The 14,044-nt window shown below is 37.8% G+C and overlaps 1 non-coding gene across 1 annotated transcript; it reads left to right on the plus strand.

Moving 5' to 3' along the window:
* The first annotated feature begins 13,645 nt into the window (after positions 1–13,645).
* Positions 13,646–13,733, plus strand: LOC145077343 (small nucleolar RNA U30). The gene has a single exon (XR_013693123.1). It is a non-coding gene; the product is annotated as a small nucleolar RNA U30 (small nucleolar RNA).
* The last annotated feature ends 311 nt before the right edge of the window (positions 13,734–14,044 follow it).

Genomic DNA, 14,044 nt, shown 5'->3' on the forward strand with positions numbered 1-14,044 from the left:
ATGCACGAAGTTGTAGTGGCCGAAACGAGGTTTCCAAATACATATAGAACGCCCAAATCTGACTTTGTATGAGGAAGTTATGATTTTCTGAAGTTTCGACTTGGCAGTATGCAGCCCGAATACTCGAAAGGATAAAAAATTAGGCGAGAACAAACGTCGGACGAAGAACTTATAAATTTATAACGAAGTTTTCCTGTCCCAGCCTATTAAAAATAAATAATAAAAATAAATTCAAAATTAGCTGACGAAGTCTAAACGAAAGTTGTAGAGCGTAGTCTCACCTACGCGTGGATATAAAGAACGTCGAAAACGGAGTTCGTATGATGAAGATATGAATTTTTGAAGTTTATTAAATATTTAAAATATAAATTTAAATTCAAACTTTCGATATTATCCGAAGAGGAGTCACCGGACTTATCCGGGTTACGCCCATCGTAATGTTGTACGCCCAGCGTACAGCGATGCATGATGACCTTCGCACTCGAGTACCTCCGATGGCGTAAGCGCTGACGATCCGAGGCGTACGCCCCGCATAGCCTTGTACGCCCAGCGTACTTCCGAGGATCAGACCCTATAAAAGGGGATACGAAGGAAGCCAATTTCCTTTACAAACTTCTTCCTATTCTCTCTAGATTTTGCCTCGTTTTGCGTGTCGTTTATACCCCAAAGCCCCGGTATTATTCTCGAGCCCCGAAGCAAGATCCAAAGTCCCGAGGATCCCGAGAAGTGAGATTCCCAAGCCGAAGCCCTGCCCGCGAGGAACCCGGTTTTTGTAAAGATCTCCCAGATCTACGGAGAAACACTACTTCTGCAAGCCGTAGTGCTGCCCGATCATCTTCCAATCAAGTGAGTGTGTAGTCATTTTCTTCCAACACATTATTATGAAGTATTTTATATAAAATACGTGTTACGTGTAGGGGTGAGTGCGGTGCGGTTCGGTGCGGTTATTAGCTAAAACCTCACCACTAACCGCAAATGCGGTTAATCTATTTTGAAAACCGCATGGTGCGGTTATTTTTGCGGTGCGGTTAGGCGGTTATTTTTGCGGTGTGGTTTTGTTTTTTCTATGTTGCGGTTATTAACCGCATGGATTTGGTGCGGTTATTTTGTGTGGTTTTTAACCACAGTTTAGAGCTCAAACGGTTTTAAGAGTTCAAACATATTACTTGTAATAATAAAAAAACCATAAAGTATAAGACAATTAACTTAAATTACAAACAACTAATATCTTAAAAACGTCAAATCAATAGTAATTTACAAAAAATATCTTAAAATTGTCGAATTTCACCATTTTTCAAAGTTAAACATAACAAAACACCAATACTTTGGTCTTCTAGTATTTTATCCATCTTTCATCCATGAAACTTATGTTATTTTTAATATTTAATATATTAATAATTAATTAAAAAAATTGTATATAACATATGCGGTGCGGTGCGGTTTTTTTGCGGTTTTTGAAAACTAATAACCGCACCGCACCGCAAATTTGCGGTTTTTGAAAAACAGAAAACCTCATCATCGGTTTTAATTGCGGTTGCGGTTTTTCAGTTGCGGTTTTTACGGTTAAATTTAATTTCGGTGCGGTTTTTGCTCACCCCTAGTTACGTGTATACCTTGTTGATTATATGTGTGACTATATATTCACTTTCTATTATCTCATAGATCTGATTTATTCTCTATGAAATACGTGTTATGTATGTATGCCTCATCTGTTATGTGGAAAAATGTATTGATTGAACATGTTATATATGTTTTAAACTTTGTATAAAAATGTATATTTTTATCTACTAATATGTTGGGTAGAACATGGGTAGATAATTGGTGTGTAATAAACATATGAGAGGCTTCAGTGTTGTTGGTGTTATTCTAGTCATTTAGCAGAGTATGGATGACGACCACATACCATTCTAGACAGTCTTGTGGAACACTAGCAGACTCATAACTTGTAGGTGTTGTGAACGACGTGTTCACCGGTGTACTCTATCCCCCTCATGGTTGCCTTTAGGATAATTATTGCTAAGGAAGCCCTTTTGCAGTAATGTCCGTCCCGATGAAAAATCCTAAATTAGGTCCCTTATAATAGATGTTGTTTTAGGGACGTAAAGTGAGGATAACGGGAATGGGTAATCGGGTTATTGTTGATTGTTGAATTAAATATAATTATTTATTGTAGGTTGAAAACCCTACATGCTCACCAGGCTCCCAAGCCTGACCCACTCAGTTTATTTGTATTACAGGAAGTGGCGCAAGGGCATAAGATGGATGAATTGTTTTGTTTACAAGTTTGTATATGTATATATTTGTTGAATGACTTGTAATGTTATCGTTTATGCTTTATGGTCTGTATCGGATTATGACATCCCGACTTTTGATTATGAAATGAAATCATATTTCTTTATGAAATGTTTTGATAAAAACCTACTTCATCATGTTTTGTTTTGGGGAACAAATTCCGCATCTCTTTTAAAATCAAAAGAATTTACTCTAAAAAGGTTTAAAAGGCATAAATGAAAACGGTCTTTTCTGGCTGAGATTTTGGGGATGTCACGGTTGTTATCAGAGCATTAGTTTAAGCAAACTAGGAATTTGTAGGATCTCTAGACTTAAACTTAGAATGCTAAGTGGAGATTGGGAGATGTGTGTCTGTTAAATTTTAGACACGATCACTAGTTTATTTTAAGAAAGTTGCGTAAAATGCTTTTACGTGCTAAATGTTATATGTTGCCATATATGATATTATTTGTTCGGATCTACGGTTTGTTGCCAACCGGATCTGAAGGTTTATGTGTTTAGGATTCTAAGTGTATGTATACGATATTAGAACTAGCATGTAATCGTTTGGAGTACTAAAGATGAATTGAAATCTTATCGTGAAAGTGGATCTAATTTCACCTTATTCGGTGTACAGATCAAATCAAAAATGGTGAGAACAAGAAGCGGAGTTGGAAATGCTGATGAAAACAGGAATCAACCCCCAGTGATTGAGCAAATACCTGTCGTAGCAGCAGCACCTGAGCCGATAATAATGGCTGGTGTACAAATGATGATTCAAACGATATTGGATCGTCAGATGGAAGAAACAAGATATCTGCTTAGGTAGAATCGTGAAGAACCGTCAATTCAAGTGGAAGAGTCCGAGGAGAATGGAGGGCAGTCTGAAAGAGAAAACTTTAGTGGGATCATTGGTCAAGACAACCCACCAGTGGTTAGACGCAACAAGCAGCATGGAGGAAATGATGGGCGTGGGTGTAAGTATAAGGATTTCATGGCGTCCAAACCACCATGTCTATCCGGAAGACCGACGCCAGTATAAGTTATGGACTGGATCTCCGAAATGGAGACAATGTTTGAAAGTTGCGAATGCAGCAACAGGCAGAAGACCGCTCTTGCGATCCCTCTGCTAAAATCTGGCGTGTTGAGTTGGTGGAAGCTGTTAGCTGACTCTATGCCCAAGGGAGAAGCAAGCAAAATGTCTTGGGAAGACTTTGCGGAACAACTAAAACTGCAATACTGCTCCGAGCAGGACCTTCTGGAAATCAATAATGAGTTTCAGAATTTGAATAAGGGGAAATTGAGCGTTACTGAATACGTTGCTAGTTTCACAGAAAAAATTAAGTTTATCCCATATTTGGTGCCAACAGAACTCTCTAAGGTCAACAAGTTTGCCCTTGGACTACCAGCGGACTACGGTCCAATGGTTAAGCAAGCAACCACATTGAAAGCCGCCATCTGGGCTGCTAGAAATGTTGAGACCCAGATCAGGGAAAAAGGTCTGGAAAGGTCAGAGGTTAGTGAAAAGAGGAAATTCGAGGGATCTTCAGGGTCCAGCAAGAAAAGTAAATTCTCGAAATCTGGTTCGAGAGGAAGTGGGGGAAAGGTAGAGGCGAAATGGTGCGACAAGTGTAAGAAGAAGCATCATGGGAAGTGCGGCGGGGAAACCACATGCTTCAAATGTGGAAAGCCAGGGCATTATACCAACGAATGCACCCTCACCAAGAATGTTTGTTATGGTTATGGTGAGGAAGGGCACATCTCGAGAGATTGTCCAAAGAAGAAGGAGGCAGCAAAACCCAACATTCCGCCAAAGCCGAAGGCGAGAGCATTCCAGATGACACTGGAAGCTGCCAAAGATGAAGCTGATGTCGCTTTAGCTACCTTTCTCGTAAATGAATTGCCTGCCCAAATTTTATTTGATTCTGAAGCCAATTACTCCTTTATATCGCATGAATTTGGTAGAAAACTAGCTTTGCCTGTCGATAGACTAGATAATGCTTTATTAGTCAAAGTTGCTAGTGGCAAGTCTGTACCTGTTAGCCATCGTATGAAAAACATCTTAATTGACTTGAATGGGAATAAGTCCACGAGGAATTATTGCCTATAGAACTTAACGGTTTCGACATCGTTTTGAGAACGGATTGGCTTAGCACCAATGATGCCGAAATTTTATGCAAAAAGAAAATAGTGAAAGTGAAACCGCGTGGGAAGGAATCATTTATGGTGTATGGAGACAAACGCAGAGTACATTCTGGAATCATTTCTCTAATGAAAGCCAGAAAGTGTTTGACCAAGGGGTGTACATCATATTTAGCATTCGTGATGGATGCTAAGAAGGAAAAGAATGTGATGCAGAATATTCCTGTCGTATGTGATTATCCGGAAGTATTTCCCGAAGATCTTCCTGGATTACCGCCCGATCGGCAAGTAGAATTTCGTATCAACTTGTTGCCCGGAACGACGCCTATAACAAAAGCACATTATCGATTAGCACCGACGGAGATGAAGGAGCTGATGATGCAACTTCAGGAGTTATTGGACAAAGGTTTCATTAGACCTAGTTCATCGCCCTGGGGAGCTCCGGTGTTATTCGTGAAGAAGAAAGATGGAAGTATGAGAATGTGCATCGACTACAGAGAGCTGAACAAGGCAACAATAAATAATAGATATCCGTTGTCGAGGATTGATGACCTGTTCGATCAACTACAAGGTTCAAGATATTTTTCAAAGATCGACCTGAGGTCAGGATATCATCAGCTGAAAGTAAGAGAGCAGGATATAGAGAAGACTGCATTTAGAACACGATATGGACACTACGAGTTTTTGGTTATGTCGTTTGGACTAACCAATGCTCCAAAAACATTCATGGATTTAATGAACAGGGTTTGTAATCCGTTCCTAGATAAATATGTGATAGTGTTCATAGATGACATTCTGATTTATTTGAAAAGCCAAGAAGAGCATGGCAGACACTTGTGAGAAGTGTTAGAAGTATTGAAGAAGGAGAAGCTGTATACTAAGTTCTCCAAATGTGATTTTTGGATTCAAGAAGTCCAATTCTTGGGTCACGTGGTCAACCAAGAAGGTATAATGGTTGATCCAGCAAAGATTGAAGCTGTAATGAAGTGGGAACAACCAAAAAGTCCCACAGAGATCCAAAGCTTTTTAGGATTAGCCGGATATTACCGAAGGTTTATCCAAGGATTTTCTTCGATCGCTAGTCCATTAACATCTTTGACCCACAAAGGAGCTACTTACGCTTGGAGTGATAAGCATAAAGAAACATTCGAGAAGCTAAAGAAGAAACTATGCGAGGCACCGATACTTTCTCTACCCGATGGAGTTGAAGACTTTGCTGTTTATAGCGATGCGTCTGGTGTTGGATTGGGTTGTGTTTTGACCCAACGAGATAAGGTGATCGCGTATGCATCTTGACAGCTAAAAGAGTATGAAAAGAACTATCCGACTCATGATTTGGAGTTGGCAGCGGTAGTTTTCGCTCTGAAAATATGGAGGCATTACCTCTATGGAACGAAGTGCAAAGTTTTTACTGATCATAAGAGTCTCCAATATCTCTTTAGTCAGAAGGAATTGAATATGAGGCAATGACGGTGGCAAGAATTACTTAAAGACTACGACTGTGAGATACTTTACCACCCCGGTAAAACAAATGTTGTTGCTGATGCTCTCAGTCGGAAAGTCAATCTTGAAAGGAAAAGGCCAAGAGCGTTGAGGATAGAAGTTGTCTCGACCATTGTGGAAAGTATAAAGAAAGCTCAAGAGGAAGATTCTGAGAAGAATGACCGAAAAGAGGAACGTTTGGGCAAAATGTTGGTGTTCGGTATAAACAGTCATGGACTGAAGGTGTTCCAAGATCGGATTTGGATACCTAAGTTAGGAGGAATAAGAGATCTTCTGATGGAAGAAGCTCACAAAACCATGTACTCCATTCATCCTGGTAGCACAAAAATGTATAGGGACTTGAAACCCTATTACTGGTGGCCGACGATGAAGCTCGACATTGCGAAGTATGTGGCGGAGTGTGTGACTTGTGCGAGAGTCAAGATACAACATTAGAAACCATACGGGAGTTTAGAACCTTTACCTATACCTATGGGTAAGTGGGAAGACATTGCTATGGATTTTGTCACTAAACTTCCCAGAACAAAAAGTGGTCACGACATGATTTGGGTGGTCGTTGATCGATTCACTAAGAGTGCGCATTTCATAGCAGCCAATGAGAAATGGTCTATGGAAAATTTGCGAATTCTTACGTGAAGGAAATTGTGAGGCTTCACAGTGTTCCGTTAACGATTGTGTCGGATCGTGATAGCCGTTTCACCTTGCGGTTTTAGAAAAGTCTACAAGAGGAATTGGGTACCAAGTTGTGTTTAAGTACAGCTTACCATCTGCAGACTGATGGTCAGAGCGAACGGACGATACAAACACTTGAAGATATGCTGAGAGCATGTACGTTAGAATTCCAAGGTAACTGGGATGAACATTTACCTTTGGTAGAATTTTCCTATAATAATAGTTTTCACTCGAGCATTAAGATGGCGCCTTATCAAGCTTTGTACGGGCAGAAGTGTCGTATGTCGTCTTGTTGGCTTGAGACTGGGGAAAAACAGTTTATGGGACCAGAGATAGTCCATCAAACTGCTGAAAAGTTGAAAATAATTAGGGAGAGAATGTTAGCAGCTCAGGACCGTCAAAAGAGCTATGCTGACAAAAAGCGAAGACCGATGACTTTTGAAGTTGGAGATTTGGTTTTGCTTAAAGTCTCGCCGTGGAAGGGACTTATAAGATTTGGAAAAAGAGGAAAACTAAGTCCAAAGTTTATTGGACCGTTTATAGTTCTTCAGAGGATTGGGAACCAAGCTTACAAGCTCGAGCTACCAGAAGAATTGAATGGAATTCATAACACTTTTCATGTGTGTTATTTGAGGAAGTTCACGGGAGAAGTTCCCGACATAATTCCACTTTCGGAGTTAAGAATCGATGAAAACAAAAGGTTGATTGAAGAACCAGAGGCAATCGTTGACCGAAAGACTAAGAAGTTGCGACATAAGATGGTTGAGTTAGTGCTTATCCGTTGGAAACACACGAATGGGCCGAATCTCACCTGGGAGACGAAGAGTGACATGAGGAGTCGCTATCCGCATTTGTTTGTTGATGTATGATTCCGGGGACGGAATCATTCTAAGGTGGGGAGAATTGTAACGCCCGTGTTTCTGGGCTTTCCATTTTTTTAGCAATGTAATAGTCTAGGTTAACCTTTGTAACCCAATTTGAAATAATAAAAATGTATTATTTGTGAATTATGTGATTTATGTGTGTATTTTCTTAAGTATTATAATTTAATGAATTAAGAATAAAATGAGCGTCGAAATTTAAGTGTAAAATAAACTCGATATTGATGCACGAAGTTGTAGTGGCCGAAACGAGGTTTCCGAATATATATAGAACACCCAAATCTGACTTCGTATGAGGAAGTTATGATTTTTTGAAGTATCGACTTGGCAATATGCAGTCTGAATACTCGATTTGAGATCGAGCGGTTTTTAGTCGAAACAATCTAAACGAAAATCGAAGATCTCGTTGTTAGTAGCGAAACGATAAAAAGTTAGGCGAAAACGGACGTCAGACGAAGAAGTTATAAATTTATAACGAAGTTTTCCTGTCCCAGCCTACTAAAAATAAATAATAAAAATAAAGTCAAAATTAGCCGACAGAGTCTAAGCGAAAGTTGTAGAGCGTAGTCTCACCTACGCGTGGATATAAAGAACGTCGAAAACGGAGTTCGTATGATGAAGATATGAATTTTTGAAGTTTATTAAATATTTAAAATATAAATTTAAATTCAAACTTTCGATATTATCCGAAGAGGAGTCACCGGACTTATCCAGGTTACGCCCAACGTAATGTTGTACGCCCAGCGTACAGCGATGCGTGACGACCTTCGCACTTGAGTACCTCCGATGGCGTAAGCGCTGACGATCCGAGGTGTATGCCCCGCGTAGCCTCGTACGCCCAACGTACTTCCAAGGATCAGACCCTATAAAAGGGGATACGAAGGCAACCGATTTCCTTTACAAACTTCTTCCTTTTCTCTCTAGATTTTGTCTCGTTTTGCGTAAGCAAGATCCGAAGTCCCGAGGATCCCGAGAAGTGAGATTCCCAAGCTGAAGCCCTGCCCGCGAGGAGCCCGGTTTTTGTGAAGATCTTCCAGATCTACGGAGAAACACTACTTCTGCAAGCTGTAGTGCTGCCCGATCATCTTCCGATCAAGTGAGTATGTAGTCATTTTCTTCCAACACATTATTATGAAGTATTTTATATAAAATATGCGTTACGTGTATACCTTGTTGATTATATGTGTGACTGTATATTCACTTTCTATTATCTCATAGATCTGATTTATTCTCTATGAAATATGTGTATGCCTCATCTGTTATGTGGAAAAATGTATTGATCGAGCATGTTATACATGTTTTAAACTTAGTATAAAAATGTATATTTTTATCTACTAATATGTTGGGTAGAACATGGGTAGATAATTGGTGTGTAATAAACATATGAGAGGCTTCGGTGTTGTTGGTGTTATTCTAGTCATTCAGCAGAGTATGGATGACGACCACATACCATTCTAGACAGTCTTGTGGAATACTAGCAGGCTCATAACTTGTACGTGTTGTGAACGACGTGTTCACCGGTGTACTCTATCCCCCTCATGGTTGCCTTTAGGATAATTATTGCTAAGGAAGCCCTTTTGCAGTAATGTCCGTCCCGATGAAAAATCCTAAATTAGGTCCCTTATAATAGATGTTGTTTTAGGGACGTAAAGTGAGGATAACGGGAATGGGTAATCGGGTTATTGTTGATTGTTGAATTAAATATAATTATTTATTGTGGGTTGAAAACCCTACATGCTCACCAGGCTCCCAAGCCTGACCCACTCAGTTTATTTGTATTACAGGAAGTGGCGCAAGGGCATAAGATGGATGAATCATCAAGTTGTTTTGTTTACAAGTCTGTATATGTATATATTTGTTGAATGACTTGTAATGTTATCATTTATGCTTTATGGTCTGTATCGGATTATGACATCCCGACTTTTGATTATGAAATGAAATCATATTTCTTTATGAAATGTTTTGATAAAAACCTACTTCATCATGTTTTGTTTTTGGGAACAAATTCTGCATCTCTTTTAAAATCAAAAGAATTTACTCTTAAAAGGTTTAAAAAGCATAAATGAAAACGGTCTTTTCTGGCCGAGATTTTGGGGATGTCACATTCAAGATATCATGGACGAGAATTCGAAGACATGATTTAGGCGGTGCTTGATATTAAGGCCGAAATTTTGGACCGGAACTGGTTGGAACCGAATAGGATGGTTTGGGCCGACTACCGATTACCACATATCCTCTTAACCGGTACCGCGTATAAAAATCGGTTTTTCAGACGGATTAACCGGAACCGAGAATATGAAAAGTAAAGTTAGGATCGATTCTCTTCACTTGCGACATTAGTCGTGATCCTTGGGCAGAAAGCAAATTGAGCTAAATTTGTTCTTCCCTCATGTGGTCATCATGTGAGTAACAAAATAAAAAATTGCAACAATCGATCAAACTATTGTCGTGACCAACTGACTCGTGAGTACTTGACCTTCAGCTCCTTCAAGCTATCGATCAATTGTATCATCCTGGATTGAATCCAGTCAGAAAACAAATTAATAAGTGGGAAGAAACTCAAGAAACTTAACTAAGCAACCACAATCAACTTTTTCAATCTTTAAATGTGTTATGTGTAATGTATATGATATAAAGTGTAAACCAATATCAATTTCAATGTTGGAATATATCAATCTTTCAATGTGTATGAATAAAAATGCACTTTAATGTTTTAGCCTAATATAGTGTGTGTTCGTGTATGAGTTATGTGTATGAATAAACGTACATTGCTATTCTTCCACTTGTTGATTACATACATAATTAATGTAAGAACCTGAAATTTAAAAAAAATGACTTTTAGTTAAATATTGACCAAAATGGCAAAATGATCAATTATGAGAAAAAGATGAGAACAAAAAGTTATGACTTCGTGAAAATGACCAAGAAGAGTTTAAGTCACTAATATATTTTTGGTCAAATTGGTAAAATAAGAGTTTTATACTTTTTGGGCCAACTTTGTGACTTAATAAATTAAAACCCGTATTTAGTTGGTGAGATATAACTTAACAGATTTAAAAGAGATTAATTAATATTGGTTAATAATTAATTAAGAAATTAATTTTGTGATCAAAAGATATTAATTAAACTTAGGGGACTGGAATTGAAATTATAAGATAATTGGATTTTGGGTTGTGGATCAAATGGATAAGGGGGTGGACGAAATTAGGGTGGAAGCCCAGCTTGAAATCGTTCAAGGCCTTATTCCAGAAGGTTCCATTGGACTGCTTAAGGCCTAAACTATCCAATTAGGGGTTTGACTGAAACCCTAGCAGCTCCACTATATAAGGACCCCTAGGGCTTCAGAAATCGGCCACCAGAAACCCTAAGAAGTCTTAGAGCCAATTTTGAGCCTCTCATCCCCTCTCTCCAAGACCATCCAATTTGCTTTGGTGTTTGTGATCTATTAGAGGCATCACATTTGAGGTGCTATGTTCTCATTATCTAAAGATCTTCAAGCACCAATCAATGTAACATTCTTATTGGCTATTTATGTTATTTTCAAGTTTTGTTGTATGCTAGATCAGGGTTTGTAAGCTTTGGATGATTTGCCTGTATAATAGAGAAACCTAGATCCAAAGCTTTAGGGTTGCATGTGCACCATATGATTGATGTATTGCTCAAAACCCATCATTAGAACCCTTCACATGGTCTGAAAGGACAACCCAAAACGTCCAAAACTAAACATGCATAACAATGAGACTTTTGGGACAAAAGGAACATCATAAGGCTATCAAAATGAGATCCACGCAGACAAAGCATAAATGTAACAACTTTTACCTTCTAGAGCTTCCCAAGAAGGTGATGATCCAAGATCCACAAAGCTTGCTTCAATTTCTAATCTCCTTAATGCAACACTTTCTTCCATGAGCACACAAAGAACACACTTTAAGCTCAAAACACTCTCTTATGGGGTTAGGGTTTTCCAAAAACGACTCAAGGGCTTGGAGGCTAAATGGATGAGGCTAAATGATCCATAAAGGTGCTTAAATACCCATAAACCTTAAAAATTAGGGTTTCCATTGGAGATAAGTACGCCCAACGTACATATGTGTACGCCCAACGTATTAGGGCGCGCCCTAGTACGCTTAGGGTACTCACATGTACGCTCAACGTACAACTCGTGCTCCCAAAATTACCATTTTGCCTCTAGCGCTTCTTAGGGCTTTATCTTTACAATCAAAGGACCAAAATGACATAAATTAAAAACCAAGGGAAGGATTTGAAAATACCTGAAACCTGGGATGTTACACCAAATGTTTAATTATGTACTAACCTCCTATTTTGTTTTATTTTTTGTTTATATTAGAGTTGGAAGACACGATAAACAATGAATATAGAAATAGAGATGAGCCAATAGATATTCCCGAGTAGTTGTTTTGTATTTGTTTTACTTGAATTAGATATATTGTTAAGGTTAATGTTTTTATAGGATTATAGGTATGGTTAAAGTTGATGCTTTACTTGAAATTGTTTATTTAAAACAAGGGAAAATGGCACTCTAGCCATACAAACTTATCATTTGTTTTTTTAAAGGTCGCTTAACTTTAGTATTTTTAGATATTAAAGTAGATCTTTGTGTGTTAAAATAGTATGTTAAAGTAGCCATAATAGACAAAATGAAGGGGTAAACCGTTCATCTCACGGCTAATCACCTAAGTTATAAATAGATAGATAGATACCCCTAAAAAACACAACAATTACCCAAGAAATACCATATGAGTAAAACAAACCTTAACAAAACCTACATACGATTTGATTTAAAGGTGATGGAAAAATCACTAAATAACCATGAAACCAAAAAACACTAATTTCGCCAACATTCTCACATCTCTACATCTAACCAAACCCAAAACCATAAACAATGCAACCATGCCAATCATTATCACCACCTTCAATTTCTTCTTCATAGAACCAAGTTGCACCTTCATTGTTGCCAGTTACAGTCCAACTTGAGTTCCGATGGCTAACAACTCAAGTCAATTGGAATCTCTAAAACGGACTCATGGAAATCCCCATATGAGTATTTAGTTTCAGAGGCAGACATTCTCGATTAGAATTGAGATTTTAAACAAGAGAAAATGAGAGTAACAAGAGAGTTTGTGGGTGAAAATCGATTCTGGTAATAATGTAGGCCAATATATCTTATTTAGGATTCATTGTCATTTTATAATGGAGCCATGTGCCTATGTGGCGAGCCTGGGGGACGAAGGGTGCTATAGTGGCGCTTAGTTAGTTGCCACCGAAGCACTAATTAGACATCTTAATCACCAAACACCGTCCTACATGGCATCATTACCTATTATAAGGGTTGAAAATTGAAATGACTTTTTGAATATGTATACTTAGACTTTATTTCCCTAGAGTTCATCCATCCTAAATAAATATAAAACACATATTAAAATCAGAAACTACAATAATATTTTTAGTCACACATCATTTTCTGCAAATGTATTTTGCTTGCTTGTCACACGTGTCCCAGGATACTGCCAATACAATCATAATATGTGGAGAATAAAAAAAAAATATGTTTTTACATATTTATACTTACAAACTAGAAATGCATGTTTAGATATGATCAATGTTAACCTACTATAATTTATTTTTTACCTATTGTACACTTATAAAATTTTGTTCGTTAACAGAAACCCTAATTTATGTGATTTACCCAATAATAACGAATAACTACGTCGTATTCGTTTACTCTACAGTCAAAGATCAAAGAAATACTCGTATAGGCCAACATCGAGGCCTCTAGCAGTCTATATAAACCGAACAATTGTTATTCGTATAGGCCCACCATCGAAAGCCCAAACCCGTTTCCCAGGCCTCCAACAGTCTATATAAACCAAACAATTGTTAAACCCTAACAAATACATCAGTCTCCGCTGCCTCTTTCCGCAACCTAATTTCTCACCATATAATACCTGTGGCATATGCATCTTGCAAATCTCATTGAGGTCATTCTTGTTTATCGTTTGGTTAATTATATAAGATCATCTGTTTTAATTCAATTCTAGTTTTTAATTTGTTTTTGATTCGATATTTGAATTAGTTAATTTTATTAGAACATCTGTTTTAATTCCATTCCAGTTTTTTGTTTGCTTTAATGTTGATCTCGAAAAAAATAGATGAGGTGCAATGATGATTATCAATAATCTCGTTAATCTGATAAGATTTTGTGAGGAAAAACTCTCTAATCCATTCTTTATAGAGCGTCTGAGCACCTCCTTTAATTTCAAAATCGCGACTGTTTCCATTTAGGTCTTTTTATATTAAAGCGTCATTTGTTTTGTTATTACTTATTTATATGGAATGAGTTTTCTAGATTGCTAATCGTGAATCATAAATTGATCTCATGGTATATGCAGCGTTATTTTGTGGCTATATTTGTTATTTTGCTAAATTATAACAGTTTTACAGTATTTTTTCGATCATTTTGACCTTATAACCTAGTTTAGGGATGGTTTAGGGAGTTGTACTGAAATATTTTGATTTGCAAAGTTATAACTTAAAATATTTTATCGTCAACATTT

This window comes from Lactuca serriola, chromosome 9 (genome assembly GCF_051521515.1).
Source record: "Lactuca serriola cultivar US96UC23 chromosome 9, Lser_US96UC23_V15, whole genome shotgun sequence".
In the NCBI taxonomy this organism is placed as follows: Eukaryota; Viridiplantae; Streptophyta; class Magnoliopsida; order Asterales; family Asteraceae; genus Lactuca; species Lactuca serriola.